Source organism: Bactrocera oleae, unplaced genomic scaffold (genome assembly GCF_042242935.1).
Source record: "Bactrocera oleae isolate idBacOlea1 unplaced genomic scaffold, idBacOlea1 ctg00000010.1, whole genome shotgun sequence".
Taxonomy (NCBI): Eukaryota; Metazoa; Arthropoda; class Insecta; order Diptera; family Tephritidae; genus Bactrocera; species Bactrocera oleae.
This window is the reverse complement of record NW_027212753.1, coordinates 2,169-7,500: the sequence shown is the minus strand read 5'-3', so window position 1 is coordinate 7,500 and position 5,332 is coordinate 2,169. Positions and strand designations below refer to the sequence as shown.

Here is a 5,332-nt window from a genome sequence, read left to right as displayed (position 1 = left end):
TCACACTTTCTAAATACCCTATCATTTACCCCCCACACTACCTCATAAAGACGAGCAATCTGCTCATCAACCCCCAAATCCTCAAACGCTCTAAGCGGTATACCCAATACCGCTTCCCTGACAGATCGTCCATATTGGTTCCAGTCGATACCAGAGGTACGCCATCGCCGCAATGGACTCTCATACAGAGAGGGAGGGGATTTGGGAGTAACCATAATTTGGATCAAATTATGATCACTCAATCCCCACCCTCCCTTAACCTCCCATCTAACTACGAACGCCCTATCTGCTGCCTGATTCATAAGCGTCACGTCAATGTCACTCACGCCCCCAGGCCCATCAAACGTGTACCATTCACTCGGCTCATTCACAATGTGGAGGTTTTTAGCCACCACCCATTCACTTAATGCCTCGCCTCGACTGTGGCTTTGATATCCAGACGAATGCCGGGATACCTTACTAAACCACATCGAAGACGAGGCATTCGCATCCAGCCCTAGGATAAATGGGCTACTACTCGCAAGTAGTAGTAGCTTATCCATGTAGCCCAGGTAGGGCTCTAGGGGCTCGCTAAATTTGCAGTACAAACTAGCTACGATCAGCCTACCGAACTCCCCCTCTATCGCGACACATACACCCAGTTGTGAGGAATCCACAACTACACAATCGTAGTTGGGATCACTCACAACAATTGCAGCATTAGCCCCAAGGTCCGTGAAGACCTTGAAACTCCCAGGAAGACCCCGAACCACACCATTGGTGGCGTAGGGCTCCTGGAGTAAGGCAATGCCGCACCTCCCCTCAGTCATACACCCCCCCAACTCACACATTACGGCATACGCCCCCTGGCAGTTTAACTGTATTATTCCCCCCATCAGTGTCTGGCGAGGGCGCGCTCAACAATGCCACAGTATATGGGGCAGACAGCCGACATCATAAGATGCCCAGCTGGTCTACCCTTGAATGCACAGTTGCGGCAATGGAGTGCATTGACGCAACTGGCAGCTCTGTGGCCTTCCTGACCGCACCTCCGGCAGACATCTGATTTGGCCCTACACACAGCCACTCTATGGTCGAAACTCATACACCGGAAGCAGCCAGCAACGGGGCTATCCGGTCGCACCCGGAAGGAGAACCACTTGATGTAGCACCTACCTGCCTCCAGGAGGGCGGACATCATTTTGTCCGTACCCTCAAGGACGACATTGGTGCTACCATCAGGGGCAACCTTCCAGGGGCGACTGACCATCCTTACGTCAGACCTCTGGGACGCCGGGCTGAAATCCTGAAGGTTCAGCCGGAGTAACTCTTCCATGAACTCATCATGGGAGATCTCCGTATGAACCCCCTGGACCACAACCCGAGGACCCAACTTCCGGTTGACAGTCACGTCCAACCCCACCTCCCCGAATTTCGCGTTCATCGCAACTTTCTCCCTCTCTAAAACAGAGGGAGTGCGGATAACCGCCCCACCACCCTTAATTGGCCTAACCTCGTGGATCCTTACCCCCAGGGAAGGACCCACCTCCTTTACTACTTTTTTAATGACTTCCTCAGAGGAAGCTGCAGGCCCCTTACTCCTAACCACAACGGACCAGGTCTCAACAGGCTTCTGCGCCACCGGTGCAATCGCCTCCAGTACAGGTGCTGGGGGCGGAGGCATCGGTGCCGATGGAGCCGGCATTGACCTGCTCATAGTAGATAGGGACAGAGGGAATCTCGTTAATCCATTCATGCGCGTCACTAATTAGATGACGAGGCATTTGGCTACCTTAAGAGAGTCATAGTTACTCCCGCCGTTTACCCGCGCTTACTTGAATTTCTTCACTTTGACATTCAGAGCACTGGGCAGAAATCACATTGTGTCAACACCCGTTAGGGCCATCACAATGCTTTGTTTTAATTAGACAGTCGGATTCCCCAAGTCCGTGCCAGTTCTGAATTGATTGTTAATTGATAATCGTTATAATTTAAAAAGTATCTATACAATAATAAATCCTTTAGAAATTTTAGCAAGAAAGTTCCACAATTGGCTACGTAACTACTATCCGGGGAACAAGAATCGAAATTCTCTATTTACCCAGAACGAGTACATAAACCATGGTATTGCTTCCCAATCAAGCCCGACTATCTCAATCTTCAGAGCCAATCCTTATCCCGAAGTTACGGATCTAATTTGCCGACTTCCCTTACCTACATTATTCTATCGACTAGAGACTCTTCACCTTGGAGACCAGCTGCGGATATTGGTACGGCCTGTTGAGAAGTTTGCGTAACCCCACCATAAATTTTCAAGGTCCGAGGAGAAAATATCGACACAACAGTAAATGTCATGCTCTTCTAGTCCATCTACCATATCTCTCTTCGAAAGACTTCCATGGTAGTACGACTATAAAACAGAAAAGAAAACTCTTCCGATACCTCTCGACGGCTTCTTTATGGTCGTTCCTGTTGCCAGGATGAGCACAAGGCCCATTTTTAATAACAAACGGATACTCAACAGGTTACGGAATTGGAACCGTATTCCCTTTCGTTCAAAATTATTCAAGTGTTTAATTACTATGGAATAAAAATTCATTCATTTCATTTCATTAAAACTTGAAAATTTTCGGCTTTCGCCTTGAACTTAGGACCGACTAACTCGTGATCAACCACTGTTCACACGAAACCCTTCTCCACTTCAGTCCTCCAAGGTCTCATTCGATTATTTGCTACTACCACCAAGATCTGTACCAATAGCGGCTCCATGCAGGCTTACGCCAAACACTTCTAAGCACACCATTGTACCCTCCTACTCACTAAAGTTTCAAAATTTATAATCCAACCGAAATTGTATTATAAATCATGTACTTTAGCGGTAATGTATAGGTATACAACTTAAGCGCCATCCATTTTAAGGGCTAGTTGCTTCGGCAGGTGAGTTGTTACACACTCCTTAGCGGATTACGACTTCCATGTCCACCGTCCTGCTGTTTTAAGCAACCAACGCCTTTCATGGTATCTGCATGAGTTGTTAATTTAGGCACCGTAACATTACGTTTGGTTCATCCCACAGCGCCAGTTCTGCTTACCAAAAGTGGCCCACTGGGCACATTATATCATAACCTCAACCTTCATATCAAGAAAGGTGAGGTTCTTACCCATTTAAAGTTTGAGAATAGGTTAAGGTCGTTTCGACCCTAAGGCCTCTAATCATTCGCTTTACCAGATAAGATTATTTTACATAATTTTTAAATGCACCAGCTATCCTGAGGGAAACTTCGGAGGGAACCAGCTACTAGATGGTTCGATTGGTCTTTCGCCCCTATACTCAATTCTGACAATCGATTTGCACGTCAGAACTGTTTCGGTCTTCCATCAGGGTTTCCCCTGACTTCAACCTGATCAAGTATAGTTCACCATCTTTCGGGTCACAGCATATATGCTCAAGGTACGCTCCAGTTAGAGGTATAAATAATAATAAATTATCATTATACATAACTATATGGAACGCCCCGGGATTGAATTAATAATGTAATACATTAAAAATTAATCCCATTATTAATACAGTTAAGTTAATTTCGCCATTAGGTTTAATATAACCCAATGACTTGCACATATGTTAGACTCCTTGGTCCGTGTTTCAAGACGGGTCCCGAAGGTATCCTGAATCTTTCGCATTGTTAATCATATAAATGCATACAATTAATATTAAAATCAATGATAATAATATTATTGTAAAATTCAAAAGAATTTTAGCATTATATATAATAAAATCTATCAACACTTTATCAAATCATCAGTAATTATTCTATGTTAATAAGCTAAAAGCAAATTAATTTGAATAAACTTAAAAACCAATGATCTTTTGATAAATATTTTATTATGTTAATAGATTACAATGTCCTTATATGAAAAAAATGCACACTATTACTATAATATTTAAAATTAAATACTACAGTTATAATGATGAATTTTTCATAATGGATATTCAGGTTCATCGGGCTTAACCTCTAAGCAGTTTCACGTACTATTTAACTCTCTATTCAGAGTTCTTTTCAACTTTCCCTCACGGTACTTGTTTACTATCGGTCTCATGGTTATATTTAGTTTTAGATGGAGTTTACCACCCACTTAGTGCTGCACTATCAAGCAACACGACTCTTTGGAAATATCTTTCTAGTAATCATTAACGTTATACGGGCCTGGCACCCTCTATGGGTAAATGGCCTCATTTAAGAAGGACTTAAATCGTTAATTTCTCATACTAGATATTAAGATATTCCATACACTGCATCTCACATTTGCCATATAGACAAAGTGACTTAGTGCTGAACTATTTTCTTTTCGCTCGCCGCTACTAAGAAAATCCTTGTTAGTTTCTTTTCCTCCCCTCATTAATATGCTTAAATTCAGGGGGTAGTCCCATATGAGTTGAGGTTGTATAAAATATATTTTAGATTGATTTGTTTATTTTTATTTAATTTTTTTGCTATTTGCTATTTTAAAGAAATATATTTTTATATCTTGATTACTCAATATTATTCAATCTTTTCATCCCTTTTTAAAATTCATAATATAATAATTAATAAAATTAACAACATTATTCCTCCACATATCATATATTTTTTTTTATTATAAATTTTTCTCAATACAATAGAGTGAATTAATTCTAGAATAAAAATTTATTTTATGCTAGACATTCCTCTTATATATTATTTAATATAATTTAAATAATGTTGAAAATTTTTTCTTTTATGGGAATACTAAGATTCTCATTTATCATAAATTTTCGTTCAAATATGAGGTATTCAAGAATATATTTTCTATATTTCTTTTTATGCTATTAATATTATGGATTGAAAAATACAATCCAATAATATGCCATATGCTTAAATTCTATTAATTGACTAAAAGAATAAGCAACTAATTTAGCATAGTCTTACAACCCTCAACCATATGTAGTCCAAGCAGCACTTTAAAATTAATTAAAGTACATAACAGCATGGACCGCAATATGCGTTCAAAATGTCGATGTTCATGTGTCCTGCAGTTCACACGATGACGCACAGTTTGCTGCGTTCTTCATCGACCCATGAGCCGAGTGATCCACCGCTTAGAGTGATAATTTTTTTGTATTTTTTTAATTCAAAGTCAAAGAATTTTAATTTATTGAAAGTATTAATAATTAATCAATAATAAATTTTTAATACATAAGTTTAAAACATCTTTCAATAAATTGTAATTTTAAACCCAAACATTTGCAGCTGCGCATGTCTTAGGTCAACAAAAACAGTAATACCTTTTATATATTATTTTCTTCTCTATTTGTGCGTTTTCTTTTTTTAAATTT

At 40.2% G+C, this 5,332-nt stretch overlaps 1 non-coding gene and 1 pseudogene across 1 annotated transcript; both read right to left on the bottom strand.

Annotated features, from left to right (window-relative positions):
- Positions 1-4,422, bottom strand: part of LOC138858556 (large subunit ribosomal RNA) — an 8,374-nt pseudogene extending 3,952 nt beyond the window's left edge.
- Positions 4,423-4,924: 502 nt separating this feature from the next.
- On the bottom strand, positions 4,925-5,103 carry LOC138858519 (5.8S ribosomal RNA). Its single transcript, XR_011397607.1, has one exon. It is a non-coding gene; the product is annotated as a 5.8S ribosomal RNA (ribosomal RNA).
- Between the last annotated feature and the right edge of the window lie 229 nt (positions 5,104-5,332).